This window comes from Trichosurus vulpecula, chromosome 8, assembly GCF_011100635.1.
Source record: "Trichosurus vulpecula isolate mTriVul1 chromosome 8, mTriVul1.pri, whole genome shotgun sequence".
Taxonomy (NCBI): domain Eukaryota; kingdom Metazoa; phylum Chordata; class Mammalia; order Diprotodontia; family Phalangeridae; genus Trichosurus; species Trichosurus vulpecula.
The window spans coordinates 86,698,706-86,715,313 of NC_050580.1; positions in this window are offsets into that span (position 1 = coordinate 86,698,706).

Consider the following 16,608-nt stretch of genomic DNA (forward strand, 5'->3'; position numbering starts at 1 on the left):
CTCATGTTTTTTACTTTAATGCATTTAAAAACAGTATTTTGAGAAGGGACTCATAGGTTTCACCAAACTACTGTTAGATGGGTCTGTGACATAGGAAAAGTAAAATGAATCACCAAGGTCACATGGGTTATGAGTAGCCACATAGAAATGAGACTCAAGCCTGAATCTCCCAACTCCAGATCCAGCTCTTGACAAAATTCCAAAACCACATTGACATTCCCTACCTTTCTCAAAATCAGGAGCACTTTGGAAGCCCTGTAGAATATACGATATGACAATATAGGACCAGAAAAAGAAAGGATAGATTCCCATCCTGGGAACTTTTTAGTTATGATCCTACATAGCTGGTTGTGATCATGGACACAAGGGACTTGGTCAAGAATAGTAAACAGGACCTTTTAGGGAATTTGCAATCTGCTCAACAGCCATAATCAACTGTGATCCATGATGGGGATAAATGTTCATTTTGTCTGCTCAGATACACATATTGCATGCTGGGGGGAGGAGAGAGAGTCCGTGTGGCATCTATTGAAAGACTTCACCATCTGAGTGCAGATGTGCTGAGGGAGGATGCCAGAGAATGTGTCTCTGAACAAAGAGAGCAGATTGTGTTTCTCTTATGGTGCATCTGCAGTAAGCTTGGCTGGTAAACTTGAGATAGAGATTCAGGTCTGTCCAAGGCTGAGCTGATGGTGCTGGTATTAAAAAACAGCCTTCTCTGAGGGCATGGTAGCAGTACATTTTTCACAAATACTACTTGATTTGGAGATTGTGTTAAGAGGAGAATGGGGGCTATTTCGAAAGAAGTCTAGTTTGTATGAAAGGACTTATATTGAATTTATTTCACTTACTAGCATAATTCTGCTTAGATTTTTGAGAAAGTAACTATTGTGTTAATGAAATTATGGAGAAACAACCCAGACTAGTGGATAGGGAATTGGACTTGGATTCTGGAAGACCTGAATTCAAATCCTGCATCAGGTACTTCCTGGCTCTTTGATCTACTTAACCTCTCTTTGTCTCAGTTTTTCCAAGTACAAAATGGGTATGGGGAGTGGGAGTAGGTTGGACTCAATCTTTATGGTCCCTTCTAGACTGACTGGGATCCCATGAATGGAATTCTCAGGAGCAAACTATCATAGTTGTTCTAGAAAAATTAAAGTGTCATATACTACAGAGATCAAAAGAAGAGGAAATATGTACAAAAGGTGTTTATAGCAGCTTTTTCAAAGAACTGGAAACTAATGGAACACCTGTCATTTGAGGAATGGCAGAACCAATTATTATAGATGAAGGAAATGGAATACTTTTATGCCATAAGAAATGATGAAGGAGATGGTTTAGAGAAACCTAGGAAGACTTGTATGAATTGATGGAGAGTGAAGTTAGCAGAACAACGAGAATTATTTATACCATAATGAAGTTAGAAAGACAAACCACTTTGACAGACTTAAAGACCCTGATCAACCTTAGTGGCCAATCATGATTCCAGAGGACTGATAATAAAGCAAGCTTATGCAGTAGTGGGACTGACAGAGAGATGATGAACTCAGGGTGCAGACTGAAACAGAGTTTTTGGACTTGGCTTATGTGGGAATTTGTTTTGCTTGGCTATGCAAATCTGTTAAAAGGGTTTTATTTTCTTTTTTCTTTTCTCAATGGGATGGGGAAATAAAAGAGATTCACTAAAAATTAAATTAAAAATGTTAAAAAGAGCTAATGCATCCTCCCCCTCCCTCTTTGTAGAGGTAGGAGACTCTGGATGCAGAGTATTGCATATACCATTAAACACAGTCACTGACTTGGTTGATTCAGGCCTGGTGGGGAAAAGTATATAATCAGTCGCAAAAGGCCCTGGGGCTGTTTTCATTCAAGGACAATGAGAGTTACTTCTGGTTTTCAGGCATAGTTGCCACAGTCAACACAGCCACAGAATGCTAGAGACTCCCTGACTTTGGATAATCTTGGTTTTTATTGTCCAGAAAACAGACCGTTCTAGTCTTAATGAGTCTATTAAATGGGTTATGGGAGAGCTGTGAAGAAGTCCCTACTTTGTCAATGAGTAGGCCTCATTTAAATACTGCCAGGATCATCCCTCCTGGAGTAGCTGAAGGGAACAAGTCAGCTGTGTATGGGGACACAAGCCAGTGGCCTCAGAGGACTGGATTCTTTTGGCCCTGTAAAGAGGCAGGGGAGGGGTCCCAGGAGGGGATGTTCTCATCAAGAAATCCACATGGTTAGAAGGTCCTCGGTCATTTTGCCACCAGCTTTGAGGTGTGTGGAAACCCATTTCAAATTATCGTGAATCACTTGTGCAGGAGGAGCTATTTCTCCACAGGTGTGGTCTGAATATATTTAGATTTTCATCAAGTTTAAGAGATGAGAGCGAAAGCTAATGACTGGGAAATCTTTGCATCTCAACACTGCTGTCTGGATAAAATGCAGCATTAACAGTTTGCAGGCCTTCCAGTTAAGAAAGGCACAAACAGGTATTCATCAGCATTCTGAGAAAGTGGTTAGAGACCTTTTGGAACCCAATGACCTAGAGGAGAATTGATCTGTTGACCTGCATTTTGTCATTGTAGAAATTCATATAGAAGGTAAGCCCATTTAAGATAGTTTTATTTGGGTCTTCATATCCCCAGTACCCAGCGCAGCATCTACCTAGCCTAACGTATACTAGGTGTTTAATAAATAATGGTTGATTTGTTTATTAGTTAACAGGGATCTGAAAATTAGTTGTAAGGCACATAAAAATATAAGTGACTTGGGAGTGACTTTACATTGGCATCCAGGCTTCCTATATGGGGTAATACCCTGTAGAGTTAATAGAATTATTGCCTTTGTCTCCTACTACATTACTTACTGAACGATCATTCCCTATACCATTCGTTTGTTCAACATTTATTAAGCATTTGTTTTTAGCATCTTAGAGTTTGGAAGGGACCATAGAGATGATTTAGGCTGACCAGGTGTTCTTAATTTGGAGTCTGTGAACTTTTAATAATATATTAATAGCTACATTTAAGTATAATTAATTTCCTTCATAATCTATTTTATTCATTTAAACACATTATTCTGAGAAGGAACCCATGGCTTCACCAGACTATAGAAAAGTTCTATGACACCAAAAAAGGTTAAGAAACCATGGTTCTAATCAAGCCCTTTTCACCATGTTATGTCAACCACATCAGAGTGACTTGCCCAAGGTCGTGCATGGCAGACCTGCAACTACAGATCAGGTTACTGATTCCCAATCACTATTGATTTTGTCTGCTGTATGCATGATTTGGGTAAGAGCTCCTGTTAGAATGGAAACTCCTCATAAGGTAGGGAGTATGTTGTGGGTAGGCTGTGTATAGGACACATCCAAGTGACATATTGGATAATCTAGCTCCTTAGAGGACCAGTAACTGGGAGTGGGTGGGAGAATGGGGAGGGGCAGGGCTTCACCTTGGAGTGCCATTATTCAGGGTACACACACACACACACACACACACACACACACACCCCCCATAAAGCATTGAAGTGTGTGAGGGGTGGCCCTGACTCAGGCTAGTATCCTGTTATTTCAAGTTCAGTGTTGGAACAAAAAAATACATTCATAGGTCATTCAACACTTAATAAACAGAGATTTACTTAACCCAAACACATAAAGGATATTCAGCAAGGATAAAATAAAACTGAGCTTATGAATATGGGGTACTGGAAGAGCATCTCATCAACTGAGCAGGGTGTGGCTCAGGAGGCCAAGTCCAGAGCCTTAACAAGGGATATAGAGATTGAGCTTTGACTGCCTGGGCCAATTGGGTGCCAGTGGCAGGTTCATCTCCTTTAAGGGAAAAAATTAGATTAACCCGTGTTGCAAATGGGAAACCCTGGTAGGTACTGGTGTATCACAGAGGGCAAGGGTTGAATTGCTTCTTCTTCTGGTCTGACTGTGATTGATGTCACATTATTCTGTGGACCCTTGCCTTCCAGCCCTCATCCCTTCTCAACTGTTTTTGTCCCAGGTGCTCTGTTCCTAGCATAGCTTTGATCAGGAAAAGAAGAGAGGTGGAAGGGGCAATAGAAACTTTTGGTGGGGTAGGGAGCCCTGGTCCTGTGGGAATATGGAGTGGTTGGTGTTCACCAATTTATTCACCCCATGTTGTTGTTGTTCAGTCGTGTCCAACCCTTTGTGACCTCATGAACTATACATCTGTGGGGGTTTTCTTGGCAAAGATACTGGAGTGGTTTGCTGTGTCTTTCTCCAATGGATTAAGACAAACAGAGTTTAAGTGACTTGCCCAGGGTCACCCAGCTACCTGACTCCAGGCTCAGCACTCCATCCACTGAGCCACCTAGCTGCCTCTATTTACCCCATAGTAAGCTCCTAATAAATTCTTGTTCAGTTGATTTAACTTGACCTCCAAGAAGTGTGTTGTGTCACTCACACCATAGCATTCACAAAGGCTTCTATTTTCTCCAGGAAGTACTCTTGGGGATTAATCTGGATAAACGGGCAAAAGTCTATGTCATCCTCTAGGACTCCTTTGTTCTTTAGCCTCTCCTTAGCACTCTGTAGGGGATTTATCTTCAATCAGATTCTTTCTCTTTCAGGGCTCTCTTGGTATTAAAATATAATGGAAATAAGAAGCATCAAGAATGGAACAGTGTAGTGTGCAACACAACCAAAAATTTAAACGGTTGGCAAATGGTTTTTTTAAAGAGTCTGGTATGAGCCAGGGCTAAATGCCATCTCCCTTTGCTAGGCTTTGTATCCCACCTGAGCCAAGGAAAAGAATCATGTAAATCTCCCAAAATCCATTTGAAGCAAATCCCACCCCCTCAAATCAAAGTACAGTTTCCTGTCTGCATAGCTTCAAATAAGATTATACACATAAATCGACTTCATTGAATGATTTTCCTATTACTTTAAGTCCAAAATACTTATCATCTACATAAACAATTATTTTCTCTAGCTGTTAATTAGCCAATTTTCTATTCACAACCACTAATTTGGAGTTAGAAGTAGAACTGGGGGAAATGGAAAATAATATCCTGTAAGTTATGAAGAGGATCCTCTTTTTCTTTCTCCATGACAATGAGTCATGTTCACTTACTAGGAAAATTTATAATGAATAGTTATTAAGCACAAACTACATGCTTAAAGAAGCAGCATGGCAAGAGTGGATAGAGATAGGAGTGGACCCTGAAGTCAGGAAGACCTGGGTTCAAGTTCTGCCTCCAATACATTTGGCTTCATGGCCATGGGCAAGGCCCTTGACCTCTCAGAGCCCTGGTGGCTTTCTAAGACTATGGTAAGTTGCAGAGAGGGTGTCACTTATACTGGCAGAAGGAGAAATCACAGGTACAATCCCTATTGCTAGGATATAAAGTGACATTCCCCATGAGGTGGACAATTTTTAGGGGCTATTATTTAATGAACCCATTTTAAACGAGTGAGTATTGAAAAAACATTACCTTGCTGGGCATGGCCATCTTTACATATGAATGTGTGAATATATGGTTATCTATCAGGTATGGCAGGACAGCTTGGTGGTGTAGTATATAGAGCACCAGGCCTGGAGTCAGGAAGAACTGAGTTCAAATCCAGCCTCAGACATTTATTAATTTTGTGGCCTTGGGCACTTAACCCTGTTTGCATTGGTTTCTTCATCTGTAAAATGAGCTGGAGAAGGAAATGGCAAACCACCCTTGTATCTTTGCCAAGAGAACCCCAAATGGGGTCATGAAGAGTCAGACACAACTGAAACAACTGAACAACAACACAGCACCTAAAATTCCAAAAATTTCACTTTTTTCTTTTAAAGCATTCTTATCTCTACATATTCAATTTTTAACCACAAATACTCTTGAGAATGGTAGCTCATCAAACTATTGTCAGTCACTGATACCTTGATGTGAGTGAGTTTGTCTGCCTTCTATCAGGAAAAAAAATTGAGTAGAGCCTCCCAAGGCCTAGAAATCATGGTGTAATAGACTATCTGCCTCTCTTGTCGACATATATGTCTTCCATTCAAGAGAATATAGAGGTGACACTTTCTCAAAATTGGTACTTGGGGTAAGGAACATCTCAGTGCCAACAGTTCAGGTTTTTAATTCAATAAGTGCCTAGTATTTGCTAGGGAGACAAAGACAAAATGAAGAACTGTCTCTGTACTCAAAAAATTTATATCCTTAAAAATCTCTATATCATCCAGAGGCTCCCAAGATGGTTGGCTCTGCCAGAGTTTGGATACCATGAAGGCCTAGTTTAAATTTTGATAGTATGATTGCCAGTGGATGTGAGACTGAAAAGATGTGATCTATTAAGACTTGCTTCATTCTTGCTTGCTGTATTGGTATACAATGTAAATGCCAGTATACTGGGAAAGGACCTCTCCTCTCCCCTCCTCTCCCCTTCCCTCCCCTCCTCTCCCCTTCCCTCCCCTCCTCTCCCCTCTTCTCCCCTTCTCTCCCCTCCCTCCCCTCTCCTCTCCTCCCCCTCCTCTCCTCCCCTCTCCTCTCCTCCTCTCTCCTCTCCTCTCCTCTCTTCTCCTCTCCTCTCCTCTCCCTGAGTCTTTTTCCATCTGTGTGTATATATAGTGTGTGTGTGCGCGCATGTGTGTTTGCGTGTACCCTCTTCACTCAGCAAGGGCAATGTGGGTTCCATGTTTATAAAACACAGGAGAAACATAAGATGATGTGTGAAAGGTAGGGGCACTTCTCTTGGAGTCTCAGTGAATGTTGTATACTGTAGGCTTGGTCCAAAACCCCCCCCCAAAAATATTGGCACATTAGCTAACAATCTGGCCTTTTAACAAAGAAGGATTCAAAAGAAAGTATATAAAGTCTCACATATGCCTGTTTTTAAATAAAATATAAAAAACCTAACAAAGAGAACAAAGATAAATTATTGTCTATATTTTCCCAGGGATGAGAATTGAGGTTACAGTTGGCCTCAAATGATTGATTATTAGTTGGATAAGTATTTTCCCAAGCAAATACCATTTCACTTTATTCCTTTAAAATGAGTCATATTTGAATTAAAAACACTGAGGTATTATTCATTCCAGAAGATGGTTATTTATCTGTTTCCACTACTTGTTGGGAAATATTGGAATTAAATGGAAAATCCCCTGAAATATTGGAAATGGCTGTAATGAATGACCAAACCAATAACTTTCCACACCCTGGCAATGCCACCTCACAAGCAGTTCCCACAAGGAAGTATATGCCACACTTGGAAGGTCATGCCAGCTCTCAAGGATGCCTTTGAGGAAATGGAGATTGCTGCTGTAGTTGTCACCGATAGTAGTAAGTGCCTCAGTTTATTTCAACAGATACTTGTTAAGTGCCTCCTCTGTGCAAAGCACTGGGGATAGAAAGACTCGAAGCACATATTCCATGCCCTTGAGAGTCTCATATCCCCCATGTAGGCCTTCCAGAAAGCTGTGAATCTACCTATCAGCAGGAACCTAGGGGAGGGAGCAGGCCAGACATAAGAACCAGCTGATGGGTCCTCTCCATGGCCAGTTATTTCCATACGTCCTGCTCCCGAAGTTCTCTGAAGTTCCCCGGTACTTTGATGTTTATCTGCTGCACAACTTCAATGCTTTTTTTTAAGTTAGCAAGCATTTATTTTCTATCCTTCCTTCCTCCTCTGCATTGGGGGAAAAGAAAGAAAAATGAAACCCTTGTGATAAATATGCATAGTCAAGTGAAAAAGAAAAGTCTCGTATTGGCCATGTCCAAAAATAGATCTGTCATTTACTTCTTTAGTTCACATCTCTGTCAGGTAGCATACATGTATGCATTAGCATCGTTATCATTATCACTGTCCCCTAGAATTATGATCGGTCATTGTATTGATGAGAGTTTTTAGGTATATCAAAGCCATTTGTTTTCACGAAGTTGTTACTGTAGAAATTATTCTCCTGGTTCTACTCACCTGACTGCATATCTTTGTCCCTATCTACCCCTTCCTTCCTTCCTTCCTTCCTTCCTTCCTTCCTTCCTTCCTTCCTTCCTTCCTTCCTTCCTTCCTTTTTCTCTTCTTTCTTTTCTCTTCTCTTCTATCTTCTTTCTTTCTTCCTTCCTTTCCTCTCCTTTCTTCCTTCTTTTTTCTCTTCCTTCCTTCCTTCCTTTTTCTCTTTCTTTCTTTCTGTTTTCAATTCAAATCAGCAAATGCAAACCAGGCATGATATTCTGGCCCTAGAGTTCTTGCCTCTGGCAAGAGGAACTATTTAATAAGGCACTTAACTGGCAGAAGAATCAATGTTGCATAAGGCATGCATAGGGGATATGGCCCCAGGGTCAAGAAGAAGTGGCTTCAAGTCCTCTATTTGTCGTGAACTGGTGTGTAACTTTGGGCAAATTGCTTAAACTCTCAGTGCTCTAGGCAACACTCTAAGATTATAAATTGTAGGCAGGTGCCTGTTTGCTGTGGTAGAAGGAGTTTCCTCATAGGGAATTCTCTTATGAATAAAATCACAGGTCCAATCCAAAATGAAATTTAACACTTACCTAATCAACCTACAACTGACCCATCATTAATCAAAGAATTTATTCTATTTATTCATAAATCAATGGAAGGATTTGATCTTTCTTTAGGAGTGGAGGGAGTAACAAAAAGAGTAATTAAATACAGAATCAGCACCATCACATCCAAGAGATAACTTCTTTTAGGATCCAACAACTTGTTACTTTCAACTTCTCTGGCATTTGCTGTCATACTGTTGAAACATGACTCATATTGACATCTTTGACATCTCTAACATTTTAGCTCTTCCAACCTGCTTGATTTTGACACATTTTATTTTGAACATGGAGAATGTATATAAGCATACACACACACAGTGTGCATGCACATTTATTTGATTAATTTTAATATTTTTATATAAAACATAAAATTTTATATAAAATATTTTAAGAATTTTCTGCTTAAAATTGTTTTATTGTTTAAAATATTAGACATGCCTGGTAATTTAAAATTTTACTTTCAATATGAATATTCAAATACCTTTAATCATAGAATAACAGGGTCATTGATTTAGAACCCAAAAGGGCCTTTAATTAATGATGACCTTGTTCAATGACCTCATTTTACAAATGAGGACACTGAGTCCCAGAAAGGAGAAGAAACTTGATTTGGGTCATGCAGGTTAAGTAAATGTGAGAGCTAGGATGGGACCCCAGGTCATCTGACTCCAAATTCACTACTCCTTCCATTGTGTCATATACTCCACCTCTACCTCTTAGCTGGACTGCTACAAAAGCCTTCTAAGTGACCTCATCTTCCAATCTATCCTACACACAGCTGCCACATTAATCTTAAAACAACAGAGACAGGAGAGTACAGTGGAAAGAGCCTTGAATTTGGAGCCAGGAGGAATCAGAAGGTAAGCATTAGAAGTCACAACACATTTAAGCTTATAATCTGATGGGTGCAGATTTAAAGGCCCAAATTTATAGTAATTCTTGCCCTTGGAAGAGTATTTTTAATTACTCCCATGGCCTGGACAAGAATGAGTCTGATCTCACACACTTACTAGTTAGAATACCCTAGCTAAATCACTTAACCTCTTTTAGATGCTTTCCTTATTTGGAAAAAGGAAGGTCATAGTTGTAAGGATCAAGTAACATGGAAATTTCTTTGTAAATCTTAAAGCATTGCAAAATTAATTGTAATTAGCCATAAAATCAAGCTTCTTAACTTTATACTTAAAACCTTTTATAATCTAGACCCTACTAACTTGATCTGCCTTTACTCTGGCCGAACTCTTCTTGCTGTCCCTTGAACATGCTTTATTTACTCTCCTTTTGAATTCTCATCCCCTTGAATACTTTCTTATACATTTATCAAAATTTCATTCATCGTTCAAGTTCATAGGATGACCGTTTTAAAGCTAGAAGGGGCCTTAGAGGCTAATAAGCCCAATTCCCTTATCTTACAAGTGAGGAAAATGAGTCACAGAGAAGTTGAGTGACTTTCACAGGGTCACACAGCTAATAGGGGATTTGAACTCAGGTCTTCTAGACTCACATCTAGTACTCTCTATCACTCCATACTGCCACTTTCCTAAAGGAGGGATTTCCTGATCACCATAGCCTACAATGACCTCTCCCTGATCTGAACACCCATAAGCTTTGCGGTTCGTAAGTCAGTCAATATACATATATTAAGCACCTACTACGTGCCAAGCACATATCTTTCCTTTGGCCATTAATTGCGTATTGTCTTATATTGCTTTTTAATTAGAGTCTGAATATGTCTCATCACCCACAATAGACTGAAAGTTCCCAGAGGGCAGGGACTATTTCTTATTCCTTTTTCATCTCTCTGCAGTGCCTAATACAGTGTCATCTTCATGTCCTTAACAAATAATAGTTCAATAAATAAATTTACTCGCAACTCTAATATTCAGAGTTGAATTTTTCAAGTAGATGGCAGAGAGGTTTGTGTAAACTCTTCACAGTATAATTTAATCGGTTCTTTCAAATTTCACTTTCAGAATACTGTATCTAGTAATAGATCATTTCGGCCATTTAAAAAAGCATCACTGGCCTTGAAAACCATTTGTGACACCAGCTTAACATTGGTTTTCTTTTGTGCAAACACATAAATCCAAGGATAAATAGAAAGACCATCATGCAATGAAAAAAGAATATCCCAGAGGGACATATAAGCCAGGGAGGGAATGTGAAAATGAGTGAAGGTAAGGGATGCTTCCCAGGGCTTAGTATCAGGCTAAGAAGATCCTTATGTTCAGAAAGTCCTCAAATCTACAGAAAATCCCAGGATTCAGAGATCACCTCTATCATTTCTTTGCTACAAGCAGGATGGAATTTGTACAACCCTAGAGAAATCACTGTTACTCCCCATCTTTTGACTGAGAAGACTCAAAGTACTCTTCTTGGCAGCATATTCCCAGGTCTCACAATATCTTCCTCAATTCTTTCATATAAGTCCTTCTTGCTGCAATTTCAATCTGTTTTCTTTTATCCTGTCTTCAACTGAAACTGAGATTCCTCCCCTTAACAGAAAACTGTCTCACTTTAGCTTCTGAGCTATGATCCTATCATGCAGAACTGTGTGTGAGCTGAAATGATTTTGAATCCTATTTGCAAAGCACTTCTTTTAACACAGAGAAGGTATAGAGTTGGGTTACAAACCCACGATTTCTTGATACTGAAGCCCAGAGAAGGAGAGACTTAACTAAGTCCCTTGTTAAATGTTGCATTTTGTGCTTTATTATGGATATGGAAGGGAAACATTCATGTAAAGATTGTTTTAGTACTGAGCTTAGTTCAACAGTATTAAAGGATTAAAAACTGAAAGCATACTTAGCAATGAACAAATATGACCATACAATTTTATAGTGTGAAAACTGAGGCCCAAAGGCTTGTCCATAGTCACAAGGGGTGTAGGAAGCCGAGCAGGATTATGAGTCTGGTCTTCTGGGCACCCTTTTCACAGCATCATGCTGCTTCTCACAGAGGCTAATGGTCGATTACATTTTAAAGAATAAATACTGATGCTTTTACACACACACACACACACACACACACACACACACACACACACACCCATGCACACACACAGAGTAACTAGGTGGCACAGTGGATAGAACGCTGAGCCTGGAGTCAGGAAAACTCATTTTTTTGAGTTCAAATCTGACCTCAAATACTAGCTATCTGACCCTGGACAAGTCACTTAACCTTGTTTTTCTCAGTTTCCTCATCTGTAAAATGAGCCAAGAAAACTCCAAATGGGGTCATGAAGAGTTGGACACAACTGAAAATGACAACTATGCACATACATATATGTGGGTATACATACACACATATAGCTATCACTTCCTTACGGCTCCCTCTCCACCCAATAGTAATGTCCCTTGTAACAAAGAAACACATTTAAACAAAACAAATCAACACTTTGGCCGTGTCTGACAATGTCTGCTTCATTCTGAGCCTGTTGTCTACCACCTTTCTGCTGAGAGAAGGGAAGCTGCAGTCCTTTTATTAGCAGTCCTCTATCTCTATGGTGTTGAACTTAAAAAGAACCAGGGGCCACTAAACTATACATAAGGATCCTGGCAGGTGCATGTTGACTTAGAAAACTACATATTAACATTACCTATGTTTTATTGTATTTTTATTTGTTTTATTAAATATTTCCCAATTAAAATTTTAATCTGGTTCTTCCATCTAGGGAGGATTGCAAATCACCAGGCTGCCTCTTGCATTTGACATCATTACTCTAACTCAATGACTGTTCATCATTCTGATGTCTTTTGGTGTTTTTGTGGTCCTTGTGTGAGATGTCCGCCAGGTTCTATTTACTTTGCTTTGCATCACACAAATAATTGGTTGCAAGAAATTAAAGCAAAACGACAACAGCCCTGTGCCCTACATTACCTCTTCTATAACTGGCTGTAACGGAGGAAAAAATTGTCCATCTTCCCATATTAATAATTCTAGACTTTTTATCCCCACACTAGAGAGATTCCTCATAATTTCACAGCAATGGCTTGTGATCAGGTCCTCTGCTAACCCCCTCACCCTTCCTCATTGTATTTGATTAGGAATCAAGGCCAGGAGTCCAGCATGCAATATATTTCAATGAGGTTGGAGGCGATGAGATGCTGGAGGACTAATGCACCTTCCTGAGCTGCCTTTCAGTGGCATCGTTGACCCGACGAATAATATTCCTTGAAGGTCTGACAGGGAGGCATGACTTTGTCATAGTAAATGCTTAATAGTTGTTGAAGTGCAGTTAATTTCTCATCTCTAAAATTGTACTCAGAGTGGGACTAGAGAATGTCTAAGATCCCTTCTAGGTCGGTGACTCAGTGGATAAAGTTCATAAAGCGTTGGACTTGGAGTCAGGAAGACCTGAATCAAATCCTGCCTCAGAATTTAATGATGGGCATGTACTTAATCTTTCAATGTCGGTTTCCTCACCTGTACATTGGGGATAATGAAAGCCCCTAATTCACAGGATTGTTTTGAGGATCAAGTGAATTAACATAGGTAAAGTACTTTGCAAACTTTGAAGTGCTACATAAATTCTAGCTATAATGTTAACTAAATTCTGTAATGGTTGACACATAGAAGGGGAAGGATTAGGCTTGTTTTGCTCAGGCCCAACTCAGAGCAGTCAATGTTAGGTGAAGAAAAGTAGAATTCTGTTTCAGTAAGGAAAACAGACAATAACGAAAGCTTTACAAACACCCAACGGGTTTACATCAGAAGGGAAGGAGTTTCCCATCACTGGAGGCCATCTAGTAGAAGATGGACAACCACTTGTTCAGGATGTTGTGTATATCAGACATCACTTTGTGCCAGTTGACTAGATGATAAGATGTTCCTTCCAATTTTGGCATTCTGTGAAAGATGTTGAAGGCTCAGCATGGCTTCCTACTCTTACTTAAAAAGGCAATTTGTTGGGAGGATAAGATGCAAGTGTAGGTGTAAGAGTATCATACCAATGAGGGATGGCTGAGAGACATCAATCACAAAGGAAAGAGAACGAGGCTGGGGGTCCGATGACCTTTGGCTCTGTCACTCACAATGTAACATGAAAGCGTCTCTCTTGGGCCTCAATTTCCTGATTTGTAGAGGAGGTTGGACTGGAGTATCTCAAAGTTCCCTTCTAACCCTGTAACTATGATCCTACGATCTTCTTACATGATTTCCTTTCTGACCTGCATGTTGAACCACCTATACACAATGTAATTCCATTTCTGTTGTTCTGGTCTCTTGGTGGTGGTGGTGGTGTTCTGAGATGAGCCAGGAGAGGTAGGTGAAAGGGGTAGAAGACAGAGGAGAGAGTGTTTCATGATTTCCCTCTCTCCTCTCCCCCATGACACCCTTAGAGATTGGGATGGAAACTATCTAACAAATGTTTGGTATCTTTTCTCCAGTGCTATCTAAGTCCCTAGAGAAGGTGAAGATAAAGGGAAGGAAAACAGAGAAAATGAGTTTGGTAATAATGATAAAATAGAAAGTTATTTTTCTTCTTTTTAATTCTCTCTCTCTCTCTCTCTCTCTCTCTCTCTCTCTCTCTCTCTCTCTCTCTCTCTGTCTCTGTCTCTTTTTCTGTCTCTCCTTTCCTTTCTTGCCCTCTCACTTTCCCTCCCTCTTTTAAAAAAGAGCTAATTGACTCATTTTCTCAATGTGCTCTTGACAAATGTTTTCTCATCTTGGAAATGTTCTCTGGGCAATAGGGAAATATCAACAGGATTTAATTTAGCCAAACAGAACACTTTGTCAAGAGGCACTTTCTGCACAAATGGCATTTTCTCCCGGGCTTTATGATGGCTTTTCTAATTTGGATGTTGTTGTGCAGGCAATGGTGGGGCCAGGCAAGAGCTCTCATTACCATATGTGGGAATTAAGGATTTCAGGCCAGGCATAATTTGATTGGTTTGTAATTCATGTGTCTCTAAAACTGGATAACACAAAGTAACTAGTAGGCCTAGGAGCCCAGGGACAGGGAAAAAGCCTTGAGAGGTTATGTGGATAATCCCTTAACTATAAGAAATACCATGAGAATTGATCAGAGAGCACATGTATATGTGTACGCAGGTATATATGTATATACACATATTCACATACTTGCATGATCCTGCATTAGGCTCAGGAAGGGAATAACTTAGAGAAAATAGCTTTCAAAGAAATAATCTTAGAATCGAGAGAATTTCAGAGACCATCCAGTTCAATGCCCTCATTTCAGGTGAGAAAACAGAGGACCAATGAATCAATAAGCACTTTTGTTGTGGTGGTCGTTTAGTCATTTCAATGACCTCCAACTCTTTATGACCCATTTGGATTTTATTGGCAAAAATACTGGGGCAGTTGGTCATTTCCTTCTCCAGTTTTATGCAGGCAAAGTAACTTGCCCAGGGTCACACAGCTAGTAACTGTCTGGGCCTGGATTTGAACTCAGGTCTTCCTGAATCCAGGCCCAATTCTCTATCTACTGTGCCAACTATAATATGAAAGGCATAGTGCTAGGTTTTGAGGCTACAAAGATAAAATGAAATTGTCTTTTCCCCCAAAGAACTTAAATCATAGAGGGGGCACAGTATACGTACATACACACATAGGTGTGGATGTTTATACATATGTGTATATATATATGTATATATCAATTTGTACAAAATCTATCAAAATAAATAAAAGGTAATGGGGAGGCACTAACAGCTGGGAGGATCAGAAAAGGCCTCATGTGGGAGCTGCCCTTTGAGCTGAGCTTCGAAGGAAAGCAGGGATTCTAAGAGGTAAAAGGGAGCAGGGAGTTAGTTCCACAGCCCATGCAAAGGCATGAATTGGGAGATAGAATGTCATACAAGGACCAGCAAGAAGGCCAGTCTGACCAGACCACAGAGCACAAAATGAAGAATGTATAACATGACTGGAAAGGTAGATCAGAACCAGGTGGTGAAGTGCCTTAAATGCCTAGTAGAGACATTAATATTTGACCTTAGTGATTGTAGGGAGACGCTGGCGTTTGTTCAACAGGGGAGTGACATGGTCAGGCTCAGGCTTTAGGAAAATCATTTTGATAGATCTCTGTAGGATGCATTGGAGAGGGAGAGAGAATGGAGAAACCAAGGAGGAAGCTACAGATATAGTGTAGGTCAAACATTTGGGCTGTACCAGATCCTTATTGTAGTCTAGTTGATCATGAATGGATTGGGCTACGCTGTCAGGGGACACAAGTTCCATTGTAGGTTATATTATTTACTAGTGAGATACTTCATGGAGCACCAATGGATAGAGCACTGGACTTGGAATCAGTTTGACTCATCTTCCTGAGTTCAAATCTGTCCTTAGACACTTACTAGCTGTGTGACCCTGGGCAAGTCACTTAACCCTCTTTGCCTCAGTTTCCTCATCTGTAACATGAACTGGAGAAGGAAATGGCAAACCAATCCAGTATCTTTGCCAAGGTTCATGGAGAATCTAACACTACCAAACAACAATAAAAGTGCTATTACCTTGTATATGATGACATTTAACCTTATTGGGCTTCAGTTTCTTCATCTGTAAGTGAAAATATTTTCATTATCTGCCAAGAGGTAGCAGAACGGATAGAGTGCTGAACTTGGTGTTAGAAAGTTCTGAGTTCAGATCCTACCTCTGACACTTACTAGCTGTAAAGACACTTACTAGAAGATCCTGGGCAAGTCACTTAACATCTCTGCCTCAGTTTCCTTCTCTGTAGAATGGAAATAATAATACTATCACCTACCTCTCAAAGTTGTTGTGAGAATCAAATGAGATATTTGTAAAGCACTTACAATATCAATGGAGTTATTATTATAGTAATTATTAAAGAGTTCATATGATCCGATAAAATAATCAAAGTATATATATCAGCATAAAGCAACACCTGAAGTTGTGGCATATGTAAATGCAGTAACACATGGTTGCAAATGCCTCGGTGACGGTCTTTCTAGTTAACATGAAACTTTCCAAAGATACGTACCTTAGCCCAAAATGAGTCTAACCATAGACTTGGGCAAAAAGGAAGGTCTTTAATAGATTGGTAGATAGTATGGTCTACTGTCGGGGTTCTTCATCTAGGATTCATGAACTTATTTTATATGTACA